The sequence below is a fragment of the Patella vulgata genome, chromosome 3 (genome assembly GCF_932274485.2).
Source record: "Patella vulgata chromosome 3, xgPatVulg1.2, whole genome shotgun sequence".
In the NCBI taxonomy this organism is placed as follows: domain Eukaryota; kingdom Metazoa; phylum Mollusca; class Gastropoda; family Patellidae; genus Patella; species Patella vulgata.
Window position 1 is genome coordinate 18,581,702 of NC_065881.2, and position 20,841 is coordinate 18,602,542.

At 35.4% G+C, this 20,841-nt stretch overlaps 1 long non-coding RNA gene across 4 annotated transcripts; it reads left to right on the forward strand.

Moving 5' to 3' along the window:
* The first annotated feature begins 681 nt into the window (after positions 1-681).
* LOC126815491 (uncharacterized) lies at positions 682-19,122 on the forward strand. 4 transcript variants are annotated; one of them, XR_007677930.2, is made up of 9 exons: positions 682-1,371; positions 1,601-1,855; positions 1,985-2,070; positions 2,190-2,378; positions 2,503-2,778; positions 5,976-6,066; positions 7,353-7,477; positions 7,737-7,824; positions 8,978-9,193. It is a non-coding gene; the product is annotated as an uncharacterized LOC126815491 (long non-coding RNA). The 4 variants fall into 4 exon arrangements; XR_008787471.1 differs by lacking the exons at positions 682-1,371; positions 7,737-7,824; positions 8,978-9,193 and adding exons at positions 17,323-17,410; positions 18,709-19,122 and having other exon boundaries at positions 1,421-1,855; XR_008787469.1 differs by lacking the exons at positions 682-1,371; positions 5,976-6,066 and having other exon boundaries at positions 1,427-1,855.
* Positions 19,123-20,841: the final 1,719 nt, after the last annotated feature.

The window sequence follows — 20,841 nt, forward strand, 5'->3', positions numbered from 1 at the left end:
TCGCCCAACTCCAAATATTCGCGTTTAAATTAATGAAGCTTTGTTTTTATCCGACATACATCTCCTGTTTAAAAATGGCGTTCCTAGTAACCGCTTAACGCCTCGATTTTAGATACGATGATTTATACCCGTTTCAGGTAGGATTTTTGCTTAACTGTAGTTTGTTTTGATGAAATATGTTGTCAATTTTGCTTACTGAGGCCCGATGTGATTTGCGTTGGAGTTGCTGCGTGGAACTATATAGCACCATCTCTTATCTTGAAATACTGAGGGTTGGGAGGCAAGGTTTGTTATCTAGGCACTGGTATATTCGAGACTTAGCCTCGCTTTCCCATTTTTAAATGGCAAACCTTTCTAATTTAGTTAAAATCTCCGGTATCCGATGCCATCGAGAGTTTGATTATGGCCTTGTTTTGTTAATAAATGTCTAATTAATAGTTTATACACTGAAATAAAACTTGTGTTGGATCTCAACACAAGTACTTGTGTGAAAATTATTCTACACAAGTTATGTGTTGTTTTGCATTGCATTAACACAAACTTGTGTTCTTTTTAATGCATTAACACAAATCTTGTGTTTTTTCCATATAATTAACACAAGTAATGTGTACCGTCAACAAATATTTTTTTTTTTTAAATTTGAACTCCATACAAAGTCTTAATCCGGGGTCCACAAGTAAGAGAAAGGTATTTTTTACTCAGACAATATAGCCAGACAGACTTGAATACTAATTGGTGTTAAGATGTCTGTAGTTAAAATAAAGTTGGGCCCAATAAACTGGTAGATCAAAGGCCTGTTGAGCGCTCATGCCCGGTGTGATTTTAACAATTGACTCCAAATGCGTTGACAAGAAAATAAGTAAAACTGTTATTGAATGTGATTGGTTGATAAAATCAACGTACTATAGGCTACATTTTGTCTGCGATATCATCTCGGTGGAAGCGGACATTAAATGAAGTGATTTCACACAATTAATTTAACATTTAACAACGTGCTGAAATGATTTTGGAGCAGTGATATGTTTGACAAATGTAAGCTAATGGTCACATAGAATACAAGACCGCAGGTTTGTGAATATTTATATAAAAAAAATAATACCATGTATGTAATTTAGCATCGATATTGTTTCTCTGTATAATGTTAGTATTTTGTTCCTTAAAAAAAACTCCAACAATTTAAACCGGAAGTTCATGTTTATAATATGGCGCGGTCAGGAAAAAATTTTTGGCATGTTATTATCAAATCTGTTCAATTTTTCTGAAATCATGCTTAATTAACATTAGTTGTTCGGCGCTACGATGTTGTTCAAATACTTACATTACAGAATCACATTATAATTAAAGCAGAAACGGCTCGACTTGAACCAGCAGGTAAGAATCTGTTTTGAAATTATATCTTGGGAGGTTGGATTGGCGTTGGAGACCCGATTGGCGGCCATTTTGATTCTTGTTTCATGATTTTTTTTTATATTATAACGATTTTGCCAAGAGTAGACATAAACGCGGGCACATACTAGAAAAAAATCTTTTTACACTTTTGTGTTAGTTGAATTGTAATCTAATTTATGTTTAAAAAAACAACCTTAAATCTAATAAGCAGACGGAAGATATGGACGAACAACAAGAAGTTATGGAGGTCCCAACAACTGAACCTATGGAAGTAGAAGAATCGTTTACAGCCGAAACCCGATACGATGTGCCAGTTCCGGTCATGGAGTCCTCCATCTCAGACGATGCCGACGTTAGTGTCTTCTGCGACGAAGAACCCGTAGTGGTGTATACGCAGGTAGAAGCTGGTTCCTCCCGTGGCAAGTCCAAGTTGTTTGACAACCAAGGGTTTAGTTATACAATTAAGGTAGGGTGATTTATTTTACCTAGTTAACTACCTTGTATAGAAATGTATTTCAGCTACAAAATGTAAAGATAATTAACTCTGGTTAACCTAGTTAACTCTATAATAATAAATGAATTTAATATATTTTAGACAGAGAAGAAAACTACGATTTGGAGGTGTTCCATCTTCACCCAGCAGAACCCGGTATACACACGGCTACCAAGATAAAAGTTACAGTAGGTTTAAAAATTATATATCAATTAAATTAAAAATTTATATATGTGTGTAAATAAATAAAATATAAATAAACCAATAATATATTTGTAGTTTAATATGTTTTATCTTATCATTACAGGCAAAGCATGAAGCCAAAGGAAATGTTTTTACCAAGTCATGTTCCTCAATAGCGGAGAGAGTTTTATCCAGTGTCGGTTCTGCAGAAGAACCCATTCATAGCAGACCACCCATGGCAGCACTTGTAAGGTCGCTACAAAGAACCCGACAGACTCTGCGACCAAAAGATCCCACTGACGTGTCGTCAAGCGTAAGTATTCATGCAATTAAATACCCATGTATATAAGAATTTATTAACATGTAATTAAATGTACAATTTTATTTATTTATTAACATGTAATTAAATGTACTTTTTTATTTATTTTTTGTTTTAGCTTGACGAAGATTTCATCGATCATAGTGCACCGGGATTTTATCAAAAAAGAGTAAAAGTTGGGGAAAGGCGCCATCACATTTTTTGTACTGATAGACAGATGCAACTACTCGCACGCGCAAAAACTTGGTATATGGATGCAACTTTTCGGGTGGTGAACAAGCCATGGTCTCAGCTGTTTTCCATCCACGCCTTCATTAAGACTGGAGAGACCACCCGACAGTTACCATTGGTGTTTTGTGTAATGTCGGGTAAAAGCCAAGACGACTATTATAAGGTAAATAGCACTTACTGATTGAATTACTATTAATAGTAAAAAAGGACTATTATTTGGGACCTTGAAATTGTCACAAATGGGTCGCACTAACAGCGACATTTGTTTCAGGCATATTTGTTTCATCGGTGACACGTCTGGTGTCATGTGAATGCAACGACAACAGCCTGGTTGATTGATTTGTTGATTGGAGTTCAGATGTCTACATTAAAATCGACCACTTTCAGGTTGCCGTATTCACGGCCAGGCAAGACCGACTTGAAATTTCTAGAAATTTTTCTGGGGGAGACAGGCCCCAACAAATCCCCCGACGGTGCGTTTCACGACTTTGGCGCAAGACAGTGACCTTGAAGAGACGTCGAAAACCATTTAATAGACATAGTAAAAGTCATATCTTACGAGATTATCGCTGGTCTTGTCAGAAAATGCTATTTTATATATGACCAGTTTGAAAAATTTAAAAAGAAATTATTTATTCTCCCACCATTAAAGCACACTAATTACGAAATATCGCTCTCAGAAACTTCATGGTTTCTTTTGCAATTTGTTTGGGGTAAGACGTTATATAAATAATATCAATCTGTCTACCACACAAATTTAACAGATACAAATGCATGTTATTCCACAGGTAGACAGACAGGGCCTCCTTTGAAGGGACTCAGTAAAGGGAACGCGGTTGGTTTAGAGTTTGTCTGACCCCTTTGAATATTTGCGTCTCATCTCCAATGAAAACATTCATGTTGCTCTCATGCTGTTCTCAACCAGAATCAAACATATATCGTACCCGAGATTTGTTAGCATGTTCCACACAACCCAACATTTATCGGCACCGGGATTAAGGGTGTATATCTTTGTTTCTAACGCTTATTGGGAATACGCCACGGAAACTATAATAAAAACTTATTTACAAAAACATTCTAAAGAGTGAAAACTGACATATTTCAAGCTTTACTGTATTTAAAGAAATAATTTAAATCAGCCGGCTGAAACCCCGTCTCCGCTATTTGTTCAGTCATTCTTTAGGTATAGTGCCAGTTTCCACCGACAATGATATTGCAAACAAGTGTCCAATCTATAAAAGCATACATTCCTACAAAATGTTTCTTTAGTCAAGTGAAACAATAAATTCATAACTATGCGAGGGTGTGGTGAGTAAATTCTGAAAAGGCTAATGTGACATAGAACAAGGTCACATTGATGTTGAAAAATACGTAAGACGATATGAACATCAACTAAAAAGATATGTAATGTGATTGAGCTGTAAGGTGAGACAAGTCTGAAAAGGCTAATGTGACAGAACAAGGTCACATTGATGTTGACAAATACGTAAGACGATATGAACATCAACTAAAAAGATATGTAATGTGATTCAGCTGTAAGGTGATATATGCATATATGCAGCATAGATAATCAAAACTTCTATTCAAGTTAAACCAACTGTATCTATTTATTTAAGTCTTACGTCGAGCTGAATACATTTTATGATTTATTGTCATCTATTGGTGGTTAACAGTGTGTAACTAAAAACTAAAATTGGATCTTATTATTGCCAATGATATAATGTACATGTAATAGCAAGTGTATATATATTTTTTGTTCAGTCTGTACACAGTAACATATCTGAGAACCATATTATTATCATTTCTGCCCAAGGCTCCCTGTGCCTTATAGTTAGCAGTGATACAAGGCAATTACCAATTTTCCATGTTCTTGGCCTGAAGAAATAAAATAATAAAAGTCAAGTTTTTATTATTATGCAAGTGGAAAAATACAATTATTCATAGTATGATTTGAATAAATACAACTGATTTGAAGTTGGAATTATTATTTGTCTAAGATGACTGGGCATTTACAAATTGAAATAGCTACTCTTCATCAAGAAAATACATGAATATTTTTCCCAATTCACCTGGATTTTATTGTAGGTCTTTGTACGTGAAATAGCTTTATTTAACGTCTGCTACCACCGAAGTGATATTGCAGAAAATTAACAAATTCGGATTCCCTTTTAAAGGAAATTGACCGCACTATCGCTGGATTGTATTATATAGGTCATGTCAGTTTTTTTCAAAATGGCGCCCAGAACACAAAACAAACATTGCAATTCAAGGCGGACTGGTGTCGAGGCTGTATCCTAAGAATGATTTTTTGAATATTTAATCACACAGAAACACAAGTATGCACATGCAGTTATGATATAATATTAAATTAGCTTACCTCAAATACCTCGAAATATACTGTTTGGTCAGTTTGTCCGCCCGCCATATTTCTATTAGTCACACATCCTTCGGCCAATTAAAATGGACGTATATTTTGTTTTAACCGAATCGAAAAATTTGCGTTATAAATAGTAAACGAGCTTGATTGACCGACCACTGCTAATGTTTTTTCGTGAAACGGTATAACTGCAATCAACACACGGCCGCCATTCTCGATGATTGACAACTCACGTTTTTCCTCATCCACCAAAGAACCGTTAGGTTTCTTTGAACATACTGTAATAACATTGGGATTATCAGTTAATCAGCTTTAATTATCCCGCTTTGTTCGTTGCCATTTCTTATATTTTCCACAAAAAAACTTTGCCTTGCACGCACTAATTTATCAATTGGTATTGCCATCTACGAAAAAACATGTCAACGTGCAGCTCACGGATTATCGTTAACAATTTCTAGGGGCTTGTAAAAAAAAGATTGCATGTCGTGTAAATATTTATTTTGTTTTTTGTGTAGGTCATTTTCAAATAAATTCATCAGCATATTATTCGTTTTAAATAAATATAAAACTTTTATGAGAAACGATGATTATCAAAGAACCGTAAGTGCAACTAATGTTTTATCGTTTGGTTGAGCCTTTTACTAACCACGTGTTTCATGTTAATAAATATTTTCTTTCGTGTTTTGAATTGGCCTATTTCTAATAAATTATCCCGAGTCCCAAACGTCGTTAACCCGAGTCCCAAACGACGTATACCAAAGTCCCAAACGTCGTATACCCGAGTCCCAAATGTCGTGGTCATATTTTTTTGAGTCCCAAATGACGCGAGTCCCAAATGACATGTAATCCGTTGTTCAACCTCTGTGAGTCTGTGTAATATTTAATATTAGGCCCCATTTTTGCCTGATTCAGTCACAGTTAATAAATAATGGAACTAGAATCAGCCTGTGGAAGTTTCTCTATAGTTTTATTATTTTTTCCAGTCAATGATGATATGTGACTCTTTCCACCTTCCAGCAATAATTATTGAGAATTTACCAAGGACTCCATTGGCATTGAATCGAAGAAAAACAGGTAAAAATTTCAATTAATTTTTATATTTTCTTTTTTTTTTTTTACCAATGTCCTACAATGATTAGTGTATGTGAACATACAATCCAAAATAAAGTATTTATATGGCACTTACATGCAACAGAGAGAGAGGGAGAGAGAAATGACATAAACAAGGCCTTACATGTACTTGTATTTGAAGAATCAAGTAGTCCATGCTGTGCCTATATGCATACCGGTAATCAACTACGACGAGGATTAGCCTACTTCCGTTTCCACCCTTTCCCTGCGCACTGTCTCATTCTACATGTATTAAAAATTGGTATGTTACTGTAATATTAATTATGCACGAACCTACATGTAGAGTTGTTGCAAGATGGGTCCTTATATCTACTTAGCCTACAGACGCTAGGTCGTTTCGGGAAAAAGGACAGGTAAGGTTAAATTTAATATGAATAATTCGCTTGCGGGTATGGGTATTTAGCAAAAGGAGGAAACAAAAGGACCCAGAGATCAGAGAAGGTATGCTTCAATTTAATATGAATAATTCGCTTGGCGTAGGGGTACATGTATTTAGAAAACGGAGGAAACCGAATGACCCAGCGAAAAAACTCAAGAGATTGGACAGGCGACTCTACTCCTTGAAATTGAAACCATGCCACTTAACACAATGACAGACCCTGTGATTTCATGCGCATGCATTACCTACTAGACCATTCCCCCCAGCCCCACCCCATATCGAATAAAAGTATGACTTATTTCAAATATGATATTTACATATAAAGAAAGTAGAGAGACTTCAATCTTACTAGAAAAATACTAGTTTACCTGAAATGAAATGGGGTTTAAAGACAACGTCCTACTGGTCAGCTCCGACTGGTCTAATGCATTGTGCTAAGTGAAAATGTTTGTCTGGGCAGCGACACTATGGCCTACTCTCATACCGAATTCAAACTGCCAAGAGAACTTTTATGTGTACGCCAACGTGTACATTGGATCTCAGGGGAAACCACTCTGCAAAATCAAGATGAGCTTTCTCGGTCAACCCCAAGAGATAACCTGTGGCCTCCATGCTAGTGTGCCAGCACCTAATTTACTCAGTCACCATGGCCGTCTTCTAATTACTGCGACAGTTAAACCATGTGACAAACAAGGATTATTAAGATAAACTTTTACGTCTTAGGTAGTTCCTTGGGATTAAAACTTTTGATACATATAGATACATTAGTTTCAATTTCATATCACACAGTTTGTATATATGGTAAGGTAGCTTTAATCGTAAATTACATATCATGTATTTATTTTTTCAGTTTCAATATTGGATGTATATGCAAATCACCCAGAAAAAGATCATGTAATAACAAACGAAATTATAAAAGAAAAAAATGGAAGAAGAAATGGCTGGAAAAAATGATGATAGAGCAGCTTTTTCTTGGTGGGTAACTATTCAATTCTAATAGAAAAGATTGTTATGCTATTTTGAAATCTAAAATTCAGTTTAGTATAGTAAAACTGTACACGTCATGTATGAGCAGAGACAGAATCTTAGTTATATGTAGATATCATTGTCTCATCTGTGGCAAAGCAAACCAACACATGAAACAAAACAAATGTAATTAAATTAACATTTTTTTAATAATCAAAACTGTCTAGTCAATTTAAGCCAACTAATACATTGCCATTTTTTTTTTCAGTTACCCACCTCGGAAGATCACGTTGGAAAGGGCTATTGATATTGTGGAGACGTTTTCTCACAGATCTTGCTTATCAGACAAAGACTATGTAAGTACCATGCATATTTGCTTTTTAAATCAGGAACTGGTTCTATACACTTGGTGGGGGGGGGGGGGGTGGATGGACGTTAAACCCCATTTCTCTCTCTCTCTCCTAAATATTGAGATTTTTGTTTACTTTTAAACTGCATATATTCAAGGTATCAGGAGCTTTTTATGGCTCCCGTACAATTTTATAAACATGAAGGACTGTACCTTTTGAATATTAAGCCATCAAATTATTTTATAATTTTGAAAATGAAATGAAATGGGGTTTAACATCCTACTGTTTTGCTCATAAATTGGGCTAATGAAGACGGGCATACGCCATACAGTGTGCTATGAAGGGAATTTTGCCCGGGCAGCGGCGCTACAGCCTACTCTTATATCGAATTCCAATTGCCAAGGAATCTTTTACGTGCACGCCAATGTGTACACGGGACCTCGGTTTTTCGTCCCATCCGAACGACTAGACAGCTGTCCTTGTCAGGTCCTCCGTCCTGTATCACTGACAAGGGGAAAACACGCAAAATGTAAGTAACATATATATTTGTATTTTTAATCAGGAAGTACTTCTATACACTTGCTTGGTAATCTAGTTATTGTTCTTGGGGCAATGCCTAGGACTCTGCTGTTTCAAGTACTTGGCATGCTTGATTTTTGCCAATCACATCCATTGATTTCCTTCAAGTTGTGATTCGCCCTACATGTATGTGTATTTTTACAGTAAATAGCAGTAAAATAATGATGGACAGTATTTTACTTTCAAATAGATTTCAATAGATTTTAAAGGGTAATATCCAATTTGTTGTCAATGGAAATAAAATAAGAATGGGTCCAAAAATAATTAGACATTGCCAAGTAAATAGGTGCTGCCATGATGTAGTAGGGAATCTGGATTTGCAGATAATACATGTATGAAAGGGTGAATAGTTGACCTATTATGAGACTTCAGTCCCAAATCTCAAGACTTTTTTCTGTCTTCTAACTCATTTGATTTGAGCATAATAATCTGCCTGGGTCTGTAACTGGACAAGACACAATAAGCGTTACGCAAAGTTGAAACCAAATAGAGACTCGGTCTCGATGTGGCAAAATAAATTGTTTATTTAAACGTTGTGAACCATAGAAAGTATTCTTATTGCCTACTTTTTATTTTTTAGGCTGGAACACCATTGAAAGAGTATTTGCTGTATGATAACAACAAGAAAACCCAAGCATCAATTTATTTTATACTTCTGGGAAAGAATGCATTTGACCCAATTTTTAAATATTTATTTTTTGTTATTAATGTTAAATTTTCTTCCAAAACACAATTAGATTTTAATTCTCTTCAGAAATGTATGTATAATATAGCAAGTAAAGTGACATATAAATCACTTAGAATTTGGTCAGAAATCATAAAGTATTTAATAGGCATTACTAGAAACCAAATGTAGATCAAATACACCCAGAATTACAAAAAACCTTGACCTACATAAAGGTGACTTTCCCTTGCTTATGAAATGAAATACGGTTTAGTATCCTACTTTTCTGTGTTCTTAGAGTGATTCTGCCCTACACCCTACTCTTATATCAAATATTTCAACTGTCAAGGGTTCTTTAACGGGAACCCGGGGGGGGGGGGGGGGCAATGATTAACACGCACACATATGATCAGGAAGTCTGTCATTGAGTCAAATAATTTAATTGTCAAGGGTTCTTCTAAGTGAACGCAGTGGGGATGGTTTCGATTCCGTATATGGGGGAGGGGGTGGTGGATGGCCGAATGGTAAGCACGTGCGTGCGGTATCATATGGCCTGTCATTGAGTCAACTGGCGTGGTTTCGAATCCCCGGTTGTACGTGACAAGGAGTAGGGTCGCCTGTCCAATCTTGTGGGTTTTCTCCGGGACCTCCGGTTTCCTCCCACTGCTAAAGACCCCTATGCGCAACGAATTATTGAAATAAAATTAAACCATATGTTAATCTCGAAATGACCTAGTTTGTGTCAAGTGGACGTTAAACCCCATTTCTCTCTCTCTCTCTTTCGATTCCGGGCTTGTACCCAATTATCCCTTGCCATATCCATAACATTCCAGGCCTAAAGGTAGATTTAGCTCTTGCATAATGTATGTTTAATATACTTCTCTATTCAATATATATTGCATAAATAATCTTTCAAAATTATGTTGATAAAAATTTCTTAATTTAATTCTGTTTTCACAATTTCGCTTTCAACACATTGGTGCCACGGTGACTCACTGAATAAGACGTACCTCACCCCGAGGTCTCAGGTTCGCTCCCGATGTGGGATTGCACGTAAAAGAACACGTGCAAGTATATTTTATATGCACAAAATTCTTCAATGTAATATGACACACTGGGAATATTCAAACTGAACTAATGTATCTACTACAAGTATCATAATATTTATTTACTGATTTTGAAATAATATTGTTTTTGTAAGCTTCTTATGAATTAATTTTCCTTCGTGATTGATGTTTGTCAGTCTGGTAGTATGGAATCGTCTCACATTAATGAATAACTCTTGGTCTTCGAAGGAATTATCTGTGAGCAGAAATTCGCCCGTATATCCGTTATCACCCGTCACATCAGTCAGTTATATAGAGAGATGACTCGTGTTTTCCTTTGGTGTTCGTCACTTCCGATTCAGGAAACCTGTATTACTCAGCTCTGTAGCAATGAATTCTGTGTTAAAATTATATTTGGAATGTGTTTAACCAGCTCTATCACATATGTGATAATGACTGGCACCAATATTGTCCTTTAATACTGGCTGATTATTTTGGTTTTCAATATGTAATATCAAGGTGGTATCTTGTGGTATACAGTTTGAAGAAGATGACTCGTAAATAAGAATTCCTGCATGACCAAGAAGTGATCTATATGCTTCTGAGAACTGGGCTGCCGAGGGATTATTGTTCCAGCCGCCATATCTGCGAATCGCAGAGAATAGCATTTCTAAATAATCTTGCGATAATTTATATGCTAAAATATAATGCATTGTGAGGCTGCTTTCAGTAGACGGAAGAAGTAATTCTTTAGCAAGACCTAAAAGACTGTCAATATTTGATGAAAACCCAATCACACTTATTTTGCGCTTTCCTGTACATGCACGTTTTCGCGCCATGTCTTTTAAATTTAGCAACATAGTTTTGTCTTTAATAAAAACATTTCAATGTAAGTAATATTATTGGCCCGTATAGGACTTTTAAATCCATATTTTATTGCTGGTGTACGACTATTAAAAATATCCAACATTTGATCAACAATAGAAATAAAATTTATGGTGCTATTACAATTTGCAAAACCTTTGCTGCCTGAAGCTGCGGCAAATTCCAAGCCTTTGGCAACCGACGAAGACAGAGTTTGAGCGGCAAGCTTAACGTTCTTTTTTTTGCTGATGGAAGTCAATATGTTTAGATGTTAATTTGTTTGCCGCTCGCAAACCTTCTTCTTATTGTAAATTTTGTAATTTCACAATATCAGACCAAAAGGCTGTGCCAATTGATTCTTCACTTAGCTCTCGCAAAGAATGCAAGGCACCCCTGAGATTCTTTAATAAATGACACGCATCAAAAAAGAGATATACATTTAGGGAGGGCTTAGATGGATGACTGAAATGAGATATTAAATTATCATCCATTAATGTCCATCCATTACCACTGCCACAGCTCGTTAACCAACTTCAAATAATGAAGATAAGGATGATAAAATAGGTTGTGACTGTACGTCGGCAGAGATGTCATAAATCAGAAAATATCCGATTGGAATTTTCCAGTGACCTGAAAATAATTTACGTTCTTTAATAAAGTATTTTTTTTTTCATTGGAAGTAGGTGATGATCTTGGTATAGATGGATATTTTTACAGCTGCTTCTCTAGCTGGGCAATGTATTTTAGCCTTTACACATCAACAAAGTATAGTGACTGATCGGTATCATGTCGTGATGTCGTGGTGTCGCCCTTCAGAAAGCAACAACCCAACATCACGACACTTTAAGAAAGAAACTACATTAAAACGTAAACTAAGTATATGAATAGGATGTATATATACCTGTAATGCCAACAGCTAGTATGGCCAAAGCTTCACGCGCTTCTGTGACTTCACTGTCAATTATGCCGGAACCAAGATTAAGAAAACCAACCATCTGTTGCTCTTTTGGATCCTACCCAACTCTTTTTCTACTTGACATGCCATCGATCATAATAGAGCAGTAAGTATATTCAGTTGGGTTCTCTGTTCTTTTCTTTCGTAGCATCTCCAGTACCTGCTGAGAAATCCCTGACGTCGATGCTACTCAACCATCTGAAATAGAAATACCAAAATTAAGATCATAAAGGTTGAAACCATAAATGGTATATTTCATACAAATTGTGGGCCACAAATAATTATTCTACAGTGTATGTATATCTTTACAAAGAAACAAATATTTACTTGCGTATTGTTGATGGATGGGGTAAAGCAAATTTGCCCCTTATATAATCATAAGACTTCGGTCCATAATAGAATAAATTGTTGCAAATTGTTTCTGGTCTTCTATAAAAAAAATTTTTTAAAAAATTATCTACAGGAATACAGATTTTTGTATTTGTTTGAATCACATAATCGTCATATCTATGGGTTTTTTTTTCTTTCGGTGATTTAAAATCTCAATATCCCCCTCCCCCGCCCCCCCCCCCCCCACACACACACACACATACTCTTCATCTGTAAGTATTATCTGGGGAAAGGGCTTTTCTTTTTATCGATTGGTATCCAATCATTTACCGCATGATAAAAATAGTTATTTTATATAATATTCTCTAGCTTGAAAGTACCTTTATATTCATTCAGGAATTCTTCTGTTTGTTCGGACAGTTTTCGGAGATCTTGTAGCCGAGCCGCAGTGGTGAGTTTACTCCTCTTTTCTCTTCTTTTAGCATTTGATAATTCTTTTTTAGTGCTTTTTTAATTCCTCCATTACTTCTAAATATTTTCTTTTTAGCGTGTCTGGGTTAACGGCATAGCAGTGGTCAACAACAGAAAAATCTCTTCTTGTTTCTTGTCCTTTTAACGGAAGGCTATATGATTGTGACTGGAGACTATTATTTGTTTGCCGTGAAGTGTTCTGAAAGTTGAAAGTCATTTATGATAAATGTGCCCGTATTTTTTTAAACTAATCAAATGAAATACATGTCTATCTTTATTAACAATGGTGCAAAAGATATTTGTTTATTTTATTTTTTTTTTAAGTGCATTAAGGCCAGACTAAAATACCCGTGTTTATTGTTATCCTAAACATTTTTCTCATTTCCCATGCAAGTCCTGTAAATCGCTCTAGCTGTGGTTTTCTACAGCCATTTTTCAAGCACCGAAATTTCAATATCAACAACAGCCCGAAACGGCCCTAATTATCCTACACTATTTGTGGGGAGGGGTGGTGGTAACGTTATATACACGGATATTATTTTTTGGCCTCATCTGGATAATAGCCGCCTGTTTCAAGGGAAATAACTCAATATTTCACTATACGGGAACAAGCCAATAAATCAAGTCCCATAAATAAAACCAATGTCATGGCCCATATTCGACATTCTCTAGCTCTCTCCACAAGATTTGTGGACCTATAATATTTATAATAATAATAATAAAAACTTTATTTAATGAGGCAACGTATTTAGTTTGCAAAAAAAACCCTAATCTTCCATAGGTCCCTCCTAAGCTACAAAGACATATATACATGTAATATCAGGATAAAATCAAAATCATTTGAAATGCAATAGCATTTTAAAGTGGGAAGTTTGGGAAGTCACTCCCAAACTACAAAACATACATTATACAAGTAGAATATAAGAAGAACACTATAATTACACACAAAATAAGATAGAATGCAGTTGCAAGTTAAAAATAATAAGTATGTCATCAGTTGAATATTATGGTTCCTTCAGTGTGCAAAATAAATGAGTTTTCAGTTTAATCTTAAAATTTTCAACATTTTTACACATCTTTATATCATAAGGCAGATTGTTCCATAAAAGACATGAAGAATAATGAAAAGTACGTTTCATGGATTCCGTTTTGCATTTTGAAGAAAAAGAGATTTACTGGTCTGTGAACGGAGCAAGATATCCATTTTGGAAACAAGAGATTTTTCAATAAAATAGGAATTTAGATAAAGTGGAGTATTAAATGTAATAATTTTGAATGATAAGACAATTTTCTTATAAAGAATCCTCTGTGTAAGGGTAAGTCAACCGAGTTTAGTAAATAAACAGTTCTTGCTGCCCTCTTTTGTAATTTTAAAAGAATGTCTAATCTACTTTTGGTAGCATTTCCCCAAACAATAGAGCAATATTCAAATATTGGTAGTATGTAAATGTTATAAAACAAAATTCTTGTCTCGTAAGGTAAATGTACGAAGCGTAATAGGGCCACATATTTTTTTACGCTGAAAAAAAACTTGTGTTGGATCTCAACACAAGTACTTGTGTGAAAATTATTCTACACAAGTTATGTGTTGTTTTGCATTGCATTAACACAAACTTGTGTTCTTTTTAATGCATTAACACAAATCTTGTGTTTTTTCCATATAATTAACACAAGTAATGTGTACCGTCAACAAATATTTTTTTTTTTTAAATTTGAACTCCATACAAAGTCTTAATCCGGGGGTCCACAAGTAAGAGAAAGGTATTTTTTACTCAGACAATATAGCCAGACAGACTTGAATGCTAATTGGTGTTAAGATGTCTGTAGTTAAAATAAAATTGGGCCCAATAAACTGGTAGATCAAAGGCCTGTTGAGCGCTCATGCCCGGTGTGATTTTAACAATTGACTCCAAATGCGTTGACAAGAAAATAAGTAAAACTGTTATTGAATGTGATTGGTTGATAAAATCAACGTACCATAGGCTACATTTTGTCTGCGATATCATCTCGGTGGAAGCGGACATTAAATGAAGTGATTTCACACAATTACTTAACATTTAACAACGTGTTGAAATGATTTTGGAGCAGTGATATGTTTGACAAATGTAAGCTAATGGTCACATAGAATACAAGACCGCAGGTTTGTGAATATTTATATAAAAAAATAATACCATGTATGTAATTTAGCATCGATATTGTTTCTCTGTATAATATTAGTATTTCGTTTCCTTAAAAAAAACTCCAACAATTTAAACCGGAAGTTCATGTTTATAATATGGCGCGGTCAGGAAAAAAATTTCGGCATGTTATTATCAAATCTGTTCAATTTTTCTGAAATCATGCTTAATTAACATTAGTTGTTCGGCGCTACGATGTTGTTCAAATACTTACATTACAGAATCACATTATGATTAAAGCAGAAACGGCTCGACTTGAACCAGCAGGTAAGAATCTGTTTTGAAATTATATCTTGGGAGGTTGGATTGGCGTTGGAGACCCGATTGGCGGCCATTTTGATTCTTGTTTCATGATTTTTTTTATATTATAACAATTTTGCCAAGAGTAGACATAAACGCGGGCACAGACTAGAAAAAAATATTTTTACACTTTTGTGTTAGTTGAATTGTAATCTAATTTATGTTTAAAAAAAACAACCTTAAATCTAATAAGCAGACGGAAGATATGGACGAACAACAAAAAGAAGTTATGGAGGTCCCAACAACTGAACCTATGGAAGTAGAAGAATCGTTTACAGCCGAAACCCGATACGATGTGCCAGTTCCGGTCATGGAGTCCTCCATCTCAGACGATGCCGACGTTAGTGTCTTCTGCGACGAAGAACCCGTAGTGGTGTATACGCAGGTAGAAGCTGGTACCTCCCGTGGCAAGTCCAAGTTGTTTGACAACCAAGGGTTTAGTTATACAATTAAGGTAGGGTGATCTTTTTTACCTAGTTAACTACCTTGTATAGAAATGTATTTCAGCTACAAAATGTAAAGATAATTAACTCTAGTTAACCTAGTTAACTCTATAATAATAAATGAATTTAATATATTTTAGACAGAGAAGAAAACTACGATTTGGAGGTGTTCCAAAAGAAGCGGACCAACACGATGTCCGGCTACAGTAATCCAAGATGGTGATACATACCAACCAGGCTTAAAGAACCATCTTCACCCAGCAGAACCCGGTATACAGACGGCTACCAAGATAAAAGTTACAGTAGGTTTAGAAATTATATATCAATTAAATTAAAAATTTATATATGTGTGTAAATAAATAAAATATAAATAAACCAATAATATATTTGTAGTTTAATATGTTTTATCTTATCATTACAGGCAAAGCATGAAGCCAAAGGAAATGTTTTTACCAAGTCATGTTCCTCAATAGCGGAGAGAGTTTTATCCAGTGTCGGTTCTGCAGAAGAACCCATTCATAGCAGACCACCCATGGCAGGTCGCTACAAAGAACCCGACAGACTCTGCGACCAAAAGATCCCACTGACGTGTCGTTAAGCGTAAGTACTCATGCAATTAAATACCCATGTATATAAGAATTTATTAACATGTAATTAAATGTACAATTTTATTTATTTATTAACATGTAATTATTAAATGTACTTTTTTTATTTTTTTTTTTTGTTTTAGCTTGACGAAGATTTCATTGATCATAGTGCACCGGGATTTTATCAAAAAAGAGTAAAAGTTGGGGAAAGGCGCCATCACATTTTTTGTACTGATAGACAGATGCAACTACTCGCACGCGCAAAAACTTGGTATATGGATGCAACTTTTCGGGTGGTGAACAAGCCATGGTCTCAGCTGTTTTCCATCCACGCCTTCATTAAGACTGGAGAGACCACCCGACAGTTACCATTGGTGTTTTGTGTAATGTCGGGTAAAAGCCAAGACGACTATTATAAGGTAAATAGCACTTACTGATTGAATTACTATTAATAGTAAAAAAGGACTATTATTTGGGACCGTGAAATTGTCACAAATGGGTCGCACTAACAGCGACATTTGTTTCAGGCATATTTGTTTCATCGGTGACACGTCTGGTGTCATGTGAATGCAACGACAACAGCCTGGTTGATTGATTTGTTGATTGGAGTTCAGATGTCTACATTAAAATCGACCACTTTCAGGTTGCCGTATTCACGGCCAGGCAAGACCGACTTGAAATTTCTATAAATTTTTCTGGGGGAGACAGGCCCCAACAAATCCCCCGACGGTGCGTTTCACGACTTTGGCGCAAGACGGTGACCTTGAAGAGACGTCGAAAACCATTTAATAGACATAGTAAAAGTCATATCTTACGAGATTATCGCTGGTCTTGTCAGAAAATGCTATTTTATATATGACCAGTTTGTGTTTGAAAAATTTAAAAAGAAATTATTTATTCTCACACCATTAAAGCACACTAATTACGAAATATCGCTCTCAGAAACTTCATGGTTTCTTTTGCAATTTGTTTGGGGTAAGACGTTATATAAATAATATCAATCTGTCTACCACAAAAATTTAACAGATACAAATGCATGTTATTCCACAGGTAGACAGACAACTAATACATTGCCAATTTTTTTTCAGTTACCCACCTCGGTAGATCAAGTTGGAAAGGGCTATTGATATTGTGGAGACGTTTTCTCACAGATCTTGCTTATCAGACAAAGACTATGTAAGTACCATGCATATTTGCTTTTTAAATCAGGAACTGGTTCTATACACTTGGTGGGGGGGTTGGATGGACGTTAAACCCCATTTCTCTCTCTCTCTCCTAAATATTGAGATTTTTGTTTACTTTTAAACTGCATATATTCAAGGTATCAGGAGCTTTTTATGGCTCCCGTACAATTTTATAAACATGAAGGACTGTACCTTTTGAATATTAAGCCATCAAATTATTTTATTATTTTGAAAATGAAATGAAATGGGGTTTAACATCCTACTGTTTTGCTCATAAATTGGGCTAATGAAGACGGGCATACGCCATACAGTGTGCTATGAAGGGAATTTTGCCCGGGCAGCGGCGCTACAGCCTACTCTTATATCGAATTCCAATTGCCAAGGAATCTTTTACGTGCACGCCAATGTGTACACGGGACCTCGGTTTTTCGTCCCATCCGAATGAAGACGGGCATACGCCATACAGTGTGCTATGAAGGGAATTTACCCCAGGCAGCGGCGCTACAGCCTACTCTTATATCGAATTCCAATTGCCAAGGAATCTTTTACGTGCACGCCAATGTGTACACGGGACCTCGGTTTTTCGTCCCATCCGAACGACTAGACAGCTGTCCTTGTCAGGTCCTCCGTCCTGTATCACTGACAAGGGGAAAACACGCAAAATGTAAGTAACATATTTGTATTTTTAATCAGGAAGTACTTCTATACACTTGCTTGGTAATCTAGTTATTCTTCTTGGGGCAATGCCTAGGACTCTGCTGTTTCAAGTACTTGGCATGCTTGATTTTTGCCAATCACATCCATTGATTTCCTTCAAGTTGCGATAGGCCCTACATGTATGTGTATTTTTACAGTAAATAGCAGTAAAATAATGATGGACAGTATTTTACTTTCAAATAGATTTCAGTAGATTTTAAAGGGTAATATCCAATTTGTTGTCAATGGAAATAAAATAAGAATGGGTCCAAAAATAATTAGACATTGCCAAGTAAATAGGTGCTGCCATGATGTAGTAGGGAGTCTGGATTTGCAGACAATACATGTATGAAAGGGTGAATAGTTGACCTATTATGAGACTTCAGTCCCAAATCTCAAGACTTTTTTCTGACTTCTAACTCATTTGATTTGAGCATCATAATCTGCCTGGGTCTGTAACTGGACAAGACACAATAAGCATTACGCAAAGTTGAAACCAAATAGAGACTCGGTCTCGATGTGGCAAAATAAATTGTTTATTTAAACGTTGTGAACCATAGAAAGTATTCTTATTGCCTACTTTTTATTTTTTAGGCTGGAACACCATTGAAAGAGTATTAGCTGTATGATAACAACAAGAAAACCCAAGCATCAATTTATTTTATACTTCTGGGAAAGAATGCATTTGACCCAATTTTTAAATATTTATTTTTTGTTATTAATGTTAACTTTTCTTCCAAAACACAATTAGATTTTAATTCTCTTCAGAAATGTATGTATAATATAGCAAGTAAAGTGACATATAAATCACTTAGAATTTGGTCAGAAATCATAAAGTATTTAATAGGCATTACTAGAAACCAAATGTAGATCAAATACACCCGGAATTACAAAAAACCTTGACCTACATAAAGGTGACTTTCCCTTGCTTATGAAATGAAATACGGTTTAGTATCCTACTTTTCTGTGTTCTTAGAGTGATTCTGCCCCACACCCTACTCTTATATAAAATATTGCAACTGTCAAGGGTTCTTTAACGAGAATCCGGGGGGGGGGGGCAATGATTAACACGCACACATTTGATCAGGAAGTCTGTCATTGAGTGAAATAATTCAATTGTCAAGGGTTCTTCTAAGTGAACGCAGTGGGGATGGTTTCGATTCCGGGAATGGGGGAGGGGGTGGTGGATGGCCGAATGGTAAGCACGTGCGTGCGGTATCATACGGCCTGTCATTGAGTCAACTGGCGTGGTTTCGAATCCCCGGTTGTACGTGGCAAGGAGTAGGGTTGCCTGTCCAATCTTGTGGGTTTTCTCCGGGACCTCCGGTTTCCTCCCACTGCTAAAGACCCCTATGCGCAATGAATTATTGAAATAAAATTAAACCATTTGTTAATCCCGAAATGACCTAGTTTGTGTCAAGTGCACGTTAAACCCCATTTCTCTCTCTCTCTCTCTCTTTCGATTCCGGGCTTGTACCCAATTATCCCTTGCCATATCCAACACTACTGACAAGTGGGAACTATGCCGGAAAATCCAGTTGAAATTTCTCGGCCAACACCTTATACTCACTGAACCACTGTGGCTTATGACTTGTGATTGTATATAAGTTTTTTGTACATATGATATTTTTTTATTTCAATCCTGTAATCTTGATGCTTTGCTTCTTTTATTTACAAAATATTCATTTTGTTTGGGGTTTTTTTAATGAGGAAAAGGTTTTACATCATTTTATTACTCCTGCAAAATAGTGCATTTTTCTTTTGTTAGTTTTCTGTGTATATTAGTTATTTCTATATGTCTCACAAATCACTTGTAGTGTGATTTTGTAGCACTTTTCAGTTTTTGAAATTGTTTCAATTTAGTGCATAATTAATCTTAGTGCTTGGTTTGGATGTTATTAAATTTAGATATTATTTGAATTATATATTTTGGAGTATGGGGTAGGGATACTGTGTACATATCTTTATATTCTCAGTTCTTGTTTTGGGGTAAAGAACAATTTATATAGCTATTTTATATTTTGTGATAAGTAAAGTGTGTGGGGTTAAGAACAATTTAAATAGCTATGTTATATTTTGTGATGGGTAAAGTGGGGTGTGTGTGTGTGTGTGTGTGTGTGTGTGTGGGGGGGGGGGGGTCATCATATATAACACAATATAATTAGTATTAGAATTCTCTGTTTTTCTGTTAACATTTCAAATATCTATTTAGTTTTGATGTATTAATTTACTTTTTCCTATGATTTTATGAATAAATAATAATCTTACAAAAACAAAAAAAAATTTCTGAAGAGAATTAAAATCTAATTGTGTTTTGGAAGAAAATTTTGTTTCCTTCTTTTACCAAACTTTACAGGTCTAACAGAGCAAAGAGATGGGTCCTGCATAAAAAGGTGCTATACTGTATATATATTGGGGAAAAACACAACACAAGTTTTTGTGGATGGTTATACACAAGTTTGTATGAAACCACACAAGTTTCAGAAATTTCAACACAAGTTTCAGAAATTTTAACGCAAGTTTCAGAAATTTCAACACAAGTTTCAAAAATTTCAACACAAGTTTCAAAAATTTCAACACAAGTATTGTGTAGATTTTCACACAAGTTTGTGTTGTTTGATAAATTTTAACACAAGTTTTGTGTTGTTTCAACATTTAACACAAGTTTTGTGTTGTTTCAACACAAGTTTGTGTTGTTAAATAGCGACACCTTACTTGTGTTGTTTC